Genomic DNA, 15,657 nt, shown 5'->3' on the forward strand with positions numbered 1-15,657 from the left:
GTTTCAGAGGATGGATTGCCTTACCCTGTGCAGTTATCCACTTCAGGGTGCAGTAATGGATCGCCAGCCGGGCGGTTATGCAGTGAGATGGAGCCTTTGGCAAGCTGGAATCACACTGGAAATGAAGCGACATCTTCGTGGGCTTTTTTATATATGCATATTTGAAAATCTGGAACTTACCTCTTTTGACATAAAGAGACTGTCCCTGCTTGGAATAATTAAATTCTAGGACATGAAGACATTTGGACAGATTCTAGGACATTATTTCATTTTATAATGAAATAATAAAGTATGTAAATATTTTGATGCAGCAGTACAACAGTGCAGTTACCCTTCCTTTTACTGCTTCAAGAATAGTATTTCTGAAAAGCTTTTGCACTCCAGGGAAACTACTGATTATAAATTATAAAAGGGGCACTAGAATATCATGCATGTATGCAAAAAAAAAAAAAAAAAAAAAAAAAGAGGTTTCAGACCCTTCTTTAGATAAAGAACTTACTGAAGCAGCTAAAAATACAGGGAAATGAAGTGAACACAGGGCCTGATCCAAAAGCCAGTGAACTCAGCAGACGCACTGCAGGGGGGTTCGTTAGGTGTCAGAGTCATGTATGTCATGAATTACAATTCACAAATGCAAATAAAGAATTTTATTTTATATGAGTAAAGATGAAGTCTAATTGCGGTGTCTAGGCATTCCACCTGGATAAAATGAGCAGATTTTTCTCCAGCAGGTAGACTTTCTCAGCAAGGATTTATTGCCAATATTTTTGTGAGAGTTTGTAGTCCCAAAAGCACAGAAATGCCGGGAAACAAAAAGGAAAGAAAATGTATCCAAAGACCAAACCCAGATGTTTCCAAGTCATTTCTATAAATAAAAATCTGATGCAAACTCATTATCATTTCACTTTTCAGTGCTGAATTGCTTCCTCAGGATTTCAGAGTGTGCATCGGAGAATTTAGACTGTGCATCGTAAAGTTTCCCTCAGCAAATGGTGAAACTATTCCCAAGGCATTGCAGCAACTACCAAATATCGAACGATAGGAGACCCACTGGTTGGCCATTGGCATTAATTGGTGAAAAAACACTCAACACCGCATCGCTGTGGGAAGGGGTATCAAGCCAGTGATGCCGTACCTCTTCTCCTGTTGTTAGTAGGCAAATAAGTATGTACAGCTGGAGCATATTTCTAGAATGGCTCTTCCTGTAGACACTGGAAGCTCTGAAGCAAATATTTGCAGCAGATTTTTGGGGAATGGGACAGCAGAAGGGTTGCTTGAGGATGGTCCAAGTGCTAATGCATGTACCAAACCTAACCTGTTGTTTGTTCCAGCACTAACCCGTTTTAAGTATTGCTCTCGTCAGTAAAGCAAGAAAACAAAAGCTTCTCTTTGTGGAGTAATATCAGGAAGGAAATTATGCATGCAGATTCGCCAGCAAAAATAACAGTCTCGGGCTGTTGTACAGACTGATGCGTGTGGTGGATGTACACACTGATACTGCTGCTTTGCTGCTATTTTCAGCAGCTCCTGTACCCTCAGGAGTGAGAGAAAGGACTTAACTGCTGTAACTGTTCATGCAGCAGCCTTAAAGGTTCGATTTGGACTCACGCTCTTTGGCCCATCTGGAGGCGATTTCTGCAAATAGGAGTCTGTTCTCTGAATCAGTCTCGTTCATCATCCAGAGTCACGCCACGTCATACTGTGATGCTGTGGGTATCTTCTCTCACCTCAGACATAAAACCGCTTTCCTTCACTAGAGATCTCAGCTCCTTATTATTTGAATTTTTATTTACTTCCAAATCATGCCTAGGCCAATTAATTGCATTCCACATTCCTAAACGTTCCCCACAGTTTTGTCTGGTGAAGATACTTCAGGCTCTAAACTCTTGTGTAGTCCTGGTGTTTAAAGTTTTTGAGTTTTGTTCTAGATATGACTTTTATCATGATGGGTTAAGTGAAGTATATCTATCAGTTAACCACTTCTCAGGAGTACTATTAGGCTTAATTAATATTTGTAGAACACTATTGAGATTCATAAGCAGATATGTAAGTACAAAGGATTATAATTAATTTAAAACTACCTAATTTTTGAGTAAATGGCTAACAACACTTAAGGTAAGATTCTCCAAGTAAAACTAATTCATTTGATTCTTAGACAAAAACATTCAGAAATCTGGGGTTCCATTTACTACTACCACTGTATGATGCATTTTGATTTTTATTGTCCTTCAACATCCTTTGATATATCCGGGCACATAACATAGCTTGCTTTAGTTCAGCAAACACTGTCCAACATGTATAAGTCAGGTTAAAATAAAACAAACTACCAAAATAACTAAATGAATAAACCCAAAGGCAATCTACATCACCATGCGCCTTTAATATTTTAAGTATTTGAACCATAAAGCCTGTAATTAATATTATGGAATAATTTCCAGATTTATTTATAAGGCATCTCATTTACATAAATAGTCATTATCTGGCAAAAAAACCCAGATCATTAAAATTCAGAAAACTGACAAGCCAGATTGCGATCAGTCAAGATTTACCAAAGAGGTTTGCTAGACTCCCTGTTTGAAACTGTTCTGGGAAAAAAATCTCTGCTCCTGAACAAGCTTAAACATGACATCGCTTTGGAAATACAGGCAGTGCCTCATCCACATGACATCACCCAACAGAACAGTTATTTTGGACGGTGAGAAAACATTGGGTCACTCTTCTCACTAACTGTCATGGAGGGTTTCCAAGAGGATGCCTCTGAAACATCTGCCCTGAAAATCTGACCCAGATTATAGTTGATGTTCTCATAACGCGGCTTTTCTGCTTTTCTGAAACTCTACAGCATTTCAAAATACTTTTCAAAATACTCCTTTCTTTCAAAATACTTGCAATACTTACGGTACTTCAATGCTTTCAAAATTTGGCATCTACTCAGAAAACACGTTACACAGAAAAGAAAAAGAAGGAAAAAAGGGCACTTCAGTGTTTCTGTTTGCAAGCTAGAGTCATCACTCCTCAGTTGTTAGCTCGAGAGTCACAGGTATTTAAAAATATGTCCCGGTTGACTAAAAGAATGCATCTCGGGCCCTGCTGTCAGTGCTTTTGCTATTCAAGATCCAGAGTGTTCATTGTCAGATTTTTTTCTACATAGAAATAAAACCACCGATTTTTTAAGAGCTACACCTACAGAACATATTCAAAAAACCATTGCAGTTTCCCTGTTAAGTGAAACCCGTGTCTGTCCTTTTTCAGTGTGAGATAATTCTTTGAAGTGTGAGTGTAAGCCCACCAGGGTAAGGCGATACACCACAGTCTACCCTGTTTGGGCGATTTTCTTCCTAATTCCTAAAGAATGGAGGTTGGCTCAAGTACTGAGCCACGAGGATTTCATCGCAATATAGATATTTTTAGTATCTGTTATTTTATCTTGGGTACTTCTAAATCTGTACCACTGCCCAACTCCTTTCCTAATTATCTGAAATTCTTTTCTTCTGTAACTGCTGTGGAATGTTCCCTTGTATTATTACACCTACTGGCCTTATTATATTGGGTCCTAATTATACTCATCTATCGATTCGGTTAGGTAGGAGTGTACTTGTTTAAAATGCGAGCAACTGCTGAGAAACAGAGGCAAAACAAAGGAACAACATTAAATCTCACCAGTGAGTCACCGTGAATATAGGTCAGACCAAGCTTTTACCCTTTCCTGAGCAATCTGAGGATTTGGTCCGGCGTACCCGAAGGAGCCTTTAACAGACACCTCGTGCAGTCAGAACTCAAACTTACATTCGTATTCCTTTGCCGTAATAGCACTGCCACTTCGGCATGGGAGTTTAGAGATGAACGCTTCCTTAGCAACTGGTCCACAACCTGGAGCTGACAAAGGAGATGAGGGTGAACACAAACCAAAGCACCGTGAGAGCAACATACAAAACCTATTTGTTGAGCCCAACCTGCCCCAAATAATACTATGGATCTGCTCAATCTCATCCACTTAAAACTCAAAATCAATGTGCAGAAGAGGGAGAGTGATGTATCATATCTGATCTGGGGGAGGCCCTCTGCTGCAACAGTAAGGAGCTCTATATAACGAGGTAGGCAGAGAGAACTGTGGATTAATTAAACTGCTTGATCACCCCCTTGAAAAAAATATGACTAAATGTTGATGCAATGGAAGTAATTCACGTAACGAGGTTTGAATTTGACTCATAACGACAGTACAAAACTATCTTAATATATGGCAATTTTTTAAAATCACAGTCTGACTCTTAATACAAAAAGCAATACTCCCAGTGTCAATAATGAGATTGGAGGAAATGTCCTTGGCAAGTCAATTTGTTCCATGCTGCTGATGGTTCCTGTTAGTGACAAGCATTTTTTTCAAGAAGGAAACAATGGAAAACAGATGCAAAAGCATTTACCAGAAGGCCAAGCAATAGCAGCTTTTCCAAAATGTCAAGTGTGCAGAGTAGAGTCAATTTAAAAGAGAATTAATTATTTAAACTGAATTAATTTGACTACAATAAAGCCCTGTTAAGCCATCTCATCCATCCTACTTCCTACTGTGCTACCCCTTACAGTCTAACTCTAAATACTGACCTCTGTTTTCAAATACTTCAACTGAAAAATCCCTTGCCTAGTCATAGTACCAGTATGTTACTTTTTTAATATATTTACTGCATCCCTTCCAGGAACTCACCTCCACATTCGCAACTCATACAAGTTTAACCCCTGGGTCCTCTTTTTTCCCCTTTTCCTCCTTCAGCTTTTTATTTCTTGTGGTGTTTTTGCAGATGCTTCAGGCAATTTCCGTCACTGCATTCATCAGATCCATCTTTTCCCTGCAAATCTGTCTTTTGCATAAAGTCCCTCATATCTTCATTTTCAACAACATTTCGCTTTTGCTTCATGCGTTGCCTTGTCATTGCTTGCCTTTGGAGAAAGGAACATGATTGAATTTTAGGTCTACAGCATTTCATTTTGGAAGCTCATTTTCTCAAAGGAATATCCATACCTACTTCCCCTGGAACCAGTTGTCCCGAAGTGCTTCATTTCCTTCGAGGAAGTGCTGTAATACAACAGATTATCACCCGCAGAAGGACTACTCAAGGGACCACTGTGCCCACTATTTGCCTTTTCTAGGTCAACACAGATTTGCAATGCTACCAGCTTTTTAAAAGTGGCAATGATGGTGACCTACCACTCTTTTTCCTTGATAGCGTTATATGAAATATGTCAAAGACCAGCAGAGCCACTGTTGCTCTGAAACCTTTTGTTTCCCACGGGAATATCTCTAACATGCCTACCAGTGATAGGCCAAAGCTCTCACTTTTGGTTTCCAGTTTCAGGATGGGCAGAGGAACCATTCCAAACCCATCCTTTTCTGTACTGTTAAAAACTTAAAGCAAAACCATCTGTGCTAGGATTTATGTAATTTCCTTTATTTCTTCTAATTCACGGAGGAAAAAGAACTCCTGTCTATTAAGCGATAAACTTAATTGCCCTGGGTCTTGCCTGTACTGGGAATGCATATCAATTTAAGTGCATCAGTGTAAAAATCAGTCTCATTAAACCAGCTCAAAGCCCTAAAATAGACAGAATACCATTTTAACACTTGCATGTAGTTATTCATATTAAAGTTATAATTTACAGGAGCTCGTAATGAATATAAACCGGAATTAAAACAGCTGAGATGCACCTAGATTACTCAGCAAAAAGTCTTCAGCGTAACTGATTTTTAAATTGGCAGTTAAGAACTCTCTTCTGTAGCATATTCAAGGCCTCGGAGGAATACAGTCGGTTGGGATATACCACTCCTTATTTTGTGATGTATTAGACACAACATATAAAATGTGAACACACTGAGGCCAAACTAACATCTTCCCTCTGCCCATTGTACAAAGGGATGTGAACGGAAGTCAGTGAAGAATTTCACCACAGAAATGTAACCCAGCAGGTGCTAATTCACTTTTTTTTTTTGTTTGTTTTTTTAACCTAAGACCTACAACTAACATCCAGCACAGCAGGTAACTGTTGTTCAGTTGCTGTAACATAAACGCATTGCATGGACTCCTCTCTGACAACTGCCCCTGAAAGGGCAGGTCAGACTGGAAAGGATCCTATGGAAGGTCCAAGGAGCAACAATTTCTTAATGATGTATAAATTCATCTTTATAGAGCTGCAGTAATGCAGTATTTATTAAATTATTTTGTACACTGTCATTTTCTTGCCGTGCAAGGGGAATGACTAATGTACATATGGAAAAATTTGAGAGAGTTCTTAGAAACCATAATATTTTGCTTGATCATTCATAACCAAATACGTAAAAGAACTATTCACCGTATCGCTATTGCGCAGCTTGTATTAGATCTCCATAGTTACACTTGGCATAACAAGTACAAAAATGAAGTGTCTTTGCGGGGCTGATAAGCAGACAGGAAGCAAGCGAACATCTGCTACAGCTTTAGATGGTTTTGCCTTCAGCGACCGCTGAAAAACTTCAGGCTCTGCATTCCACGTACTGCTTGCTCGGCCTTTGACACTAGCAGCTGTTCAACAGGAGGTATAAAATGTTATACCTACAGAAAAGAAGGTGCATTATTTTCTAAAGCAGTATTGGGATATTTAATGGGATCCTTTCTTTCCATTTTCTGATCACTAGAAACACTGGATAGCAGACACAGCGGATGGAGTTATCTCCTGAAGGTCAACCACTTCCTATTTTACAATTATTTTTTTTCTAATGCTGTGTTTTCCTTTCCAAAACAGCTTTGTTTTGTTTTGTTTTGTTCTGTTTTAAACACCAAAAACAATTGCACCATATACTGAATAGTAATTATAACCATCATAATCATTGTGAGGAAACCATGTGCTTCCCTGAATCAGGGCTGGGGTTCCAGTCCAGGCAATCTGTCTTCTTGTAGCATAACGGCATTTCTGTAGCATGGACAGCCAAGGAACAGAGTTACACAAAATAAATATCAAACAATTTAAAGCAAACTCTTCCTTTGTTTAAAGAAAGAGCTGTTGAACATGATGTTTTAAAAACGAGCTCAGCCATACAGTGTAGATTCTCTACTTTTGCATATGGAGGAAATCTCTGCTCCAGACAGTTCAGCAGTTCTCCGCCTACACCATATTTTTATTTGCATGGAAAAATCCTAATGGAGAGCAAGCGACAGCAGCATATTTCTTAGAGTATTGAGGCCCATATACTGTAAATGCTTCTTTACGTACTTCCTCGCAGATTGTAAGTTCACCTAGGAAATAATTACAACAGTTGTGATGAAATCGGATTTGGCCGTATATGGTAGATCCTTTGGGTTTGACACAATGAAATGAAAATGGGTTTCGGGGTAACAACGAGAAAGATGAAGACACTACTCCAGAGTTATATAAGTGTAACTGAGAAGAGCATTTTGCCCAGAAATTCTATGTTCTGTGCTTCAGAGTCATATGCAGTTTTTTATATGTTCTATTCTTAAACTGCAGATGGATGTTGTTTTGCCAGAAAATAAATTAAATACAAAGATGACTTCAAACATTTGCAGGAGCCTTGCTGACGCTCAAAATAACAAAACATCAAGTAACTTTCCTGGTGAGATCATAAAAGCAGAGACACGGTGATCAAAGTAAGAAAATACAAGACTCGTACTCCATCCCTAATGCAAGATGCTTTCTCTGTGCAGGACCAGGAGCTAATGTGGCACAGAGATGTTCCTATAGTCTACAAATAAAGTATATGAGGTGGATACTTCGGCAGTATTTAATTAGTTAAACATGGGAATATCCACAAAGACAGTCAATTTTAACCCTTGGGACTGGCAAATGCCTGACTCAGGTTATTATTTTTTAATATTACTGTTATTAACAGCAATAATAATAGTGATGGCGTTAATATATTCATTTTAGTAGAGCCCTACCATAGTCCTCAATACTCTCTACAAACACAGAAGTGCAGATTGCATTTGCTCTGAACAGTGTGCTCCCAAACAGGTAAGAAAAACAAAAAAAGAAAAATACAGAATGAATTTGTTCTAGTGGCAAATATCTTAATAATTCTGTGACTTTGGAGGGGCTTGGCTGTATTAAGCCAAAAGGAGTAGCTGGGCATGAAAATAGGCTATTTAAAGTAGGAATAACTGTATTATTTCCACGATCATAATGCTATTATCTTCTGGATTTCACAGGGAACTGAATTTTTTAAACTGTATTCATATTAGAATAATTAAATATCTGCCTTGAACCGTGCGCACATTGCATCTAACCAGCTGGAAACAGGCCAAAACCTGAAGCAATCTTTAGCAGAGCTGCAGAATCAATACATCAATTCCCATTAATTTGGTGTCAGAGGAAACAAATGTGTACCTGTCTGCTGCGTGTGTGTTCCCTGCAGAGGCTTACTAAAATAGGCATCTTCTGTCTGCCTTCCTTCCCTGTGCCCTCCAAACAACAGAAACCAGGGTCAGAATGGGGGAAACACGGTCCGTCTCCAAAATCTAATTAAGCCAGTTTTAGTAACCCAGTATCCTGGCCGAGTTATACACAAACTCTTGGCCAACTCCAAGCCATCCCAAACTCTACCCTGTCTACCCCGTCCCGTTCATTGTTGCTCCCCTGGTGCTCCAGTCCCTCCGAAATACATCTCTACTCCAGGGCAGAGAACACCCAGGCAAGCTGAGGTGGACCCCCTTTCAGTCTGTCAAAGCCATAAGCCGTAATTCTGCACAGTGGTGAGACAATATTAATGACTAATCACAATCGAGAGTGCATTTTAAACCATATGGAGGCTTCTTGATCAATCCAAGCTCCATAACATGTGCTGTGCCGCAAACACCTTGCACATCTTGCTCACTGCACAGCTGGCTACTGAGAAAAATCTCGTCCCAGAAGGTTTGCTCAAGCACACGGAATTCATTTTTAGCATCCCAAAGGTGTGTGTACTCCTGGAGCTGAGAGTGCAACCTGTCCGACAGCAGCTTTCCAGGGAAAGGAGCAGGAAAGAGGCAATGGGTGATGAGATTAGCCCCCACGGAAGGAGACTCCTGCTTGGAATATCAACACATCTTTTCCGTCTCTCTCATTGTGACTGTTTGTGCTTTTATCAGATTTTCAGTTTGCTGCTTAAGCTACGGGACCAGATGGCTCCCACGCATAATGCACTGAATCATGGCAAGGCTTGAGGTATTTGTTATGTATAACAGCAAACACATGCGCTGGACCAGGTTAAACGCTTTCACAGTTAGCATATGGTGCGTACTGCATATGGATGGTGCTACAGCAGGTACCTATATATACATACAGCCGGAAGATTGGAGTATCTTTTCTTCTTGCGGGCTGTCAGGAAAATGACTGTCATACCTTCAACACAACTAGCAAGAAATAGAGGCAGCACAGTAACACATGGCACAGGACAGATGCTAGGCACGTCCCGTGATGCGCCATGCCTGATGGCAAGGAATCCTGATGGGACAGGGACAGGAGGCTCTTGTTCCCCCTCTGACTTCTCCTTACAGCTTGTGATTAAGCTGGTGCCGACACCTTGCCCGGAGCCTATTTGCACGGCCGTAGCTGTGGGCAGGAATTCTGCCACGAAGCACCTGCAGAAAAGGAGATAAACTCATTGTTTGAGACCATCTTTGCCTCTGGCATTTTTAAAATAGAAAACAAACCTCATTTTCTCCTCACGTAGATCTGGGGTAAATTCAAGATGTGGCACCCCTGTGAAATTAGTGTGGATGAGAGGGGAGTTTGCAAATGCAACTATCGCGCTTGGCAGAGGGTAAGGCTGTTGGGTTTGGACAGTGTGAGTTGTGCTTCAGTGACAAGACCATAAAAATCACCCCATAGTCATCCCGCACCAGTATATTGCAAATACCCATTTCTGAGCGCTGAAAGACACTGAAATAATGAAAGATGGTTTTTAGATACCTGGGAAATGACTGTTTCAGAGAAGTCCAGACTGCCATGCTGGGACTCAATGCAAGTAACAGATCCCAAGGCGGGATCTGTCCCAAATAGCACAGCTTGATACCGCGTGTGTGCCCTGGGTTGCACCGGGAAGGAACAGCCGGCCACTTTCCGATGGCCACGCTCCACCCCAAGTATTTTCTGGGATGAGAAAATTATCCTTTGGCTATTTTTCAGCCTGCTTTTCTTAGTATGCATTTGATATGCCCTCTGTGTTTGGAGTGACAGGGCACCTCGTCAGCGGGTGCCGCGCTGGCCTTTGCGGAGGGGCGGGAGCGCTGGCAGGCAGCGGGACGCCCGCCAGGGACTGGAGCAGTGACCAGGAATGTCAAAACTGCAGCCTGTGCAGAGCGACGCTGATGAAGGTTAACGTGCGTTGCCACCACCTTTGAGGTCAGCATCGGGCTCACTTTAGCAGCCCTATAAATAGATGCTCAAGGTTGACCGAGAAGAGGATTTGGCTTTGATGGATCTCGTTTAGCATTCCCAAGAGAGGAAGGCAGATTTTTTTCCCTTTTTCTCTTCCAAGCCTCTAACCTTGGGTTGGTCTCTGTGGGAAACATTAGTGGCATTTGCCAAAAGAGCTGCTACTGTGAGCCAGATGTCCTGCTGTGTCGCACAAACCATACGTACGTGTACCTTCAACCTGCAAATCCAGACCTAATTCCACTAAAGGCTCAAACTAATTCCTCTCTGGCAAAACTAGGGAAAAAACCCAAACAAACCTTGAGCCTAATTGCTTGAAAACAGTAGGACACCTAGTGGATTTATAGGGAATACCTTTGGGATTATGAGCAACATTTTGTCATTTTCTTGGCAAATCCAACTATGAACATATTTATAGAGGAATCATTGAAATATCAGGGTTTCTATTTAATAAATTAATCTTGTTATAGTTGTTACAGCCTCTAGTTTGCCTGAAGAAGTTATTGCACCCTATAAAAAACCAATGAGTATTGTTTGAATGACTTGAAAAAAAAATAATTATGGGGAACTGGATGGTTCCCAAGGCCTGGGAGCAGGAGGAAGGGTATTCTGCCAGATCAAAGCCATCCCAGTTGTTCCATCTGACAGCTCTCTAATGATCTTAATGAGCAAAGTTGTATAGTCTCAGCCTGGCTTCCCGGATAATTGTACAGCTTCACAACAAGCACGGCCATGCTGAGCACAGCCAGCCAGCTCTGTTGGTTGTTTCAGCAGCAAACGAATTGGCCACAGAAATAAAACTGCCTTCTTAATTCCCCCGGGCTGATCTCTTGAATCCAAATTAGAAGATGATGGGATGCGTGATAATGCTTGCACTGCTGTCATTGACATTGTATTTGTCTGGTAGCGACACCAACATCAAGCAGAATTTGACCCCAGATAGGAAATAAAACCCTGTGGCAGGGTGTAGTAAGAGGAAGAAGATTTTGAGCCATGTCTCAGAAATTATATCTTGGCCAGCAACTATCCTGGAGCTGCCAGTATTATCTTGCTAATGTGTCTCTGGAGGCAGCAGACACAGACAAGGAGATGCGTGTTGAGTCCAAAATGGATGCAGGAAACTGATGACTTCATTTTGACAGTCATCACAAGAAACACCAAGTCATCGACTCTGTTGCATTCGATTCCTGTTCCCAAAGCATACTGCAAACTTCCCTTCCTTTCTGCTTACTGTAATATTGTCCTAGCGAAAGAGCGTCTCCAGAAGATGGTTAATTTTAATAGCGCAGCTCCCTTCCCACTTTTTCTTCAGTGCCGCAGAGATCCCTAGAGAACGGCAAAACCAGGGTGAGGTTTGATTTTGAACAGGTCCCCATTCAGATCCAGGTCCTTTTTTATTCCAGCGCCAGGGGTAGGAAAGAAAAGGCTGATGTCGAAAGTAATTTTGATTGGGTCCATGTCTTCTTATATATTATTTTCTTAGAGCTAGAAAAAGAATACAGAGCATGCTGGAATTCAAGCTATTAACAGAAGAATTCCTGTCAACTCCATGCATTTTCATTACTTCTATCTCAGTCATGGAATTACTCCTACATCGTAGACCCTTTAGTTTGGTCCAGGGTTTTAAAAGGAGAGGGGTTTTATAATTTCAGTGGACAGATTTTATATTTGAAGGATTTTTTTCTGACTGACATGTCAAGCTGGGGGTAGTGAGTGCTAAGAGTATGCTTTTCTCTAATTTAGCAGCTGGATTGGAAAGCTTGAATTATCTCTGCATAATTGCAATGATTCATGGATTGTTAGAAAATTGCAAAGTATTGATTGGGTTTCCCCCTTAGGAAATATTTCTCCTCTGATAAAACAGAGTAAGTTCTGGGCCTTCGCTTTTGTCCTTCCTGCCTTCTGCCCTGGGGAAGCCAGTGGCTCCTTTCATCTGGGAAACGGGAATTTGGGTCAACAGCCATTCGAGGACAATTTTGAATTATTGCGGCTTCCAGTGCCAAATCTTTCCTTGAGCTTCACAAAGCGATGGGCTTTGCAAAGTGCAAGCAGGGATTTCGGAGCCAGAAAAACCAGGACCATCAGCAAATACTGGCCACCCCTGTTTCACATTCTTCTATTTCCATGTCAAATACCACTGGTGTGTTCTGCAAAGAGACCTTGACCTTGTTGTGGGATCGCTACAACCATGAAAGATGGTGGTAAATTTTCCCCTTAATTAGGCCAGGATTTCTCTCAGGGTCTCAGGAGCCAGTGGCAGGAGGGAAGTGGGAGAATGAAGGGAGAATCAGGCGTGGGGAGAGCCTGATGCCCAGCGCCTGGGGCTGAGCAGCTCGGAGCTGATAGCCCTGACGCACATCTGCACGTTAATGGTGCTGCTGAGACAAAAGCTGGGGCCTTTTTGGCAGCTGCTGTACGAATTTCCAGAACAGAACCATAAATACGCAGTTATGAGTGTGACCTCTGCTTCTTTTCTTCGCTAAATTGAACATCCAAGGGCCAGCTGAGGATCATTCCTTGTCTCTGCTCCAGTTGCTTGGAACGTGCTGCCTCCGCAAATGGTTGTGCCTAAGTACAAACTGAAGAATTACGAGAGCGCGCTAATTCAGGGTTTGCAATGAATTTAGTGTTCCCGCAAGGATGACACTAATGGCAATTAACGCAGCAGAAATGCCAGTGCTGAATGGCTATTCTCACATTAAAAACTGTCAGTCGAAGAGCTCACAGTCCTCTGTTATTTCAGGCCTGACCTCTGCTTTTTGGCCATGTTTCATATGCACGGGAGGTGTCCCAGGGCACCCCCTAACTATGGCAGCACACTCCAGGAGGGGGCACAGAGAAAGAGCAGAGCAGCCAAAACCAGCCTGTGCTGAGAGCGACACTTCCTGAGGGCTTGTATATTCTCATGTGGGGCTTACCTGATCAGCAACAAAATTAACCCAGGACTGAACAGAATGTAAGACTTCAATTTCTGGAGCTCCTGGCTAGTCCAGCGCTATCCTCGTGCCCTGCTGTAAGCTGACTCCTGTTAAGATGCAAAGTTCTTTCTGCTGGTTCAGTTTTGCCTCTCCGCACCATGAAGAACGTGATTATAAACCATCAAATGCATTTAAACGGGCTTGGCTAGAAATAACCCCTGCTGCTGCTCATATACATGGCAATCTGCTGCAATTTTCATGTTACAATGTGTGATTGGTAAAAAGGCCTCTGCTTCGTAAGTTCAACACGTGACAGCGGTGCAGCAGTGTAGGGGCTGTGATTTTTAGCTCAGCCAGAAAAGGCATTGTCCTCACTTTGTTCCCTAAAGTCTTGCGTAGGGCGAGCCAGTTCCAGATGAGGAACATCTGCAATTTGATGCAAGCGGAAGTAACGCTTACGCATATGAAAAATGTAAATAAAGGGTGTTTCCAGGCTCACAAACAAAATCCAAAACACAAAAAGGAGAACAGCTCTTACCAGAGGATGACTAAAAATACTTCATCTGTGTTATTTTGATTTTTTTAGAACTAATAGCATTTCTGGAGGATGAAACCAGGCCTGAGAAACGTCAAGTGAAAATTAATAGCAACCTGGTCTAGTGGGAGGTGTCCCTGCCCGTGGCAGGGGAGCTGGAACTAGATGATCTTTAAGGTCCCTTTTAGCCCAAACCATTCTATGATTATATGAATAGCGTTTTGACAACAAAGTTCACTGGAGAATGGCAAATAGGATGTAAGAAGGAAACCTTAGCTACAGAGTTATAAATACGCCCCAGCCTCTACACATACAAGTATCCATTACCAATTTTAATGTGCTACTCGATGCAGTAGGATAACTTCTGAGAAGGGTGGCAGGAGCATGACGAGCATTTTCAGTCTCAAGATTTTGGGTGTTCTTGGTTCGTCTGGAGATAAAAAGGATGAATTCAGAGACGAAGCAGACTCCTACAGACCTCACCGCTACACTACCAGAGTGCTCTCTGCTCCTGTGGGGTCTGGCCTTGCAATGCCCTTATGGAACAGGCACACGCAATTATTCCCATGGGACATGGGAATGGTGTCCCGAGGACGTGATGCCTCGAATGCTCAGGGGGGTTTGTGCACCTGCGAGAGGCTGGAGGCGCACGTTCTGCCAGGACACGCCGTAGGCTGGTGGCAGGACATGCAGTGAGCCCAGACCCCTATCTCCGACCTCACCCGTGTGCTCCCAGGGAGCCTCCGCCGGCAGCGTGGTCACACATCCTGGTCACACGTCGCGTGCCTGTGTTAGTGCTCTGTTTTCTCCGCTTAGAAGCTCTGAGGCAGCGTGAACTATTTATGCTTAAGCACAGAGGATCACGTTATGGCTCATTATCCTTCCAGCAGACGGTAACTGATGCGCAGCGCTGACGCCGATGCCTGGGGGTTCCTCGCCATGCACAGGAATGATAACACGGCCCCTGACTGCAGAGATGGCGACATACTGCTGCTGCTAAGGGCAAGCTGGTGGAAAAAGAGCAGTTTCAAGAGCGTTGGTTTAATCATCTTGACACAAACACAGTTTTTATCCTTTTCTGTTTAAGACTCAGGCCTGTGCCAAGGGAAGCTGATGACAAAGCTGGTGTCTCCCCCAGCACAGGGGCAGGCGAGTGACTGGCTTTTGGGAAGGGAGAAGCGGGGTGTGCAGCAGTGTGACGGTGGGGAAGGGGCTCACGCTCGCAGCCTCTTTACACCTCGTGAGCTTCTCAGCTCCACCATGAGCTCTGTGGGCTTCACACGCTGCTCATGGCCCACTATGCAGGACGGATCTGTGACACCTGCGGGGGCTTCCCACTAACCCACCCCAAACCGCAGTGGGGTCCCGGGCAGCCCCGGGGTGGGAGCCATCGCCTGCCTGCGTAGCTGGGAGGGCATCCACACCCTTGCTGGGGACAGATAGGGCTGGTGGGCGCCAGCCAAGAGGTGAGGTGCGGCGGGGACAACTCTGTATGTGAAGGAACCCGGGGGGAAGCGAGGAGCGTGTCCGGCCGTAATTTGGTCAAAGGAGATCAAAAGAAAAAAAAAAGGCGAAGCCTGGTAAAAAAGCATCAGGTTCCACCGAGATTTGAACTCGGATCGCTGGATTCAGAGTCCAGAGTGCTAACCATTACACCATGGAACCACTCACTTACTTTTTCTCTCAGCCGCCACTAGTCCCTTTGCCGCCGTCCCCCGCGCTCCCGCCGCAGCCGTTTCCGGGCCGTAGCCGCCGGGTGGGTGGGCAACCGGTGTTGTCCGGGCGGGTCTGCGGGACCACCCGCTCTGC

The 15,657-nt window shown here is 43.2% G+C and overlaps 1 long non-coding RNA gene and 1 other non-coding gene across 3 annotated transcripts; both read right to left on the reverse strand.

Annotated features, from left to right (window-relative positions):
- Positions 1–677: 677 nt before the first annotated feature.
- On the reverse strand, positions 678–15,641 carry LOC134520676 (uncharacterized). 2 transcript variants are annotated; one of them, XR_010072515.1, is made up of 5 exons: positions 15,524–15,641; positions 14,176–14,855; positions 5,015–9,599; positions 4,700–4,932; positions 678–3,876 (listed from the first exon to the last, which is right to left on the reverse strand). It is a non-coding gene; the product is annotated as an uncharacterized LOC134520676 (long non-coding RNA). The 2 variants fall into 2 exon arrangements; XR_010072514.1 differs by having other exon boundaries at positions 4,700–9,599.
- On the reverse strand, positions 15,442–15,513 carry TRNAQ-CUG (transfer RNA glutamine (anticodon CUG)). The gene has a single exon. It is a non-coding gene; the product is annotated as a tRNA-Gln (tRNA).
- Positions 15,642–15,657: the final 16 nt, after the last annotated feature.

This window comes from Chroicocephalus ridibundus, chromosome 9 (assembly GCF_963924245.1).
Source record: "Chroicocephalus ridibundus chromosome 9, bChrRid1.1, whole genome shotgun sequence".
Lineage (NCBI taxonomy): Eukaryota > Metazoa > Chordata > Aves > Charadriiformes > Laridae > Chroicocephalus > Chroicocephalus ridibundus.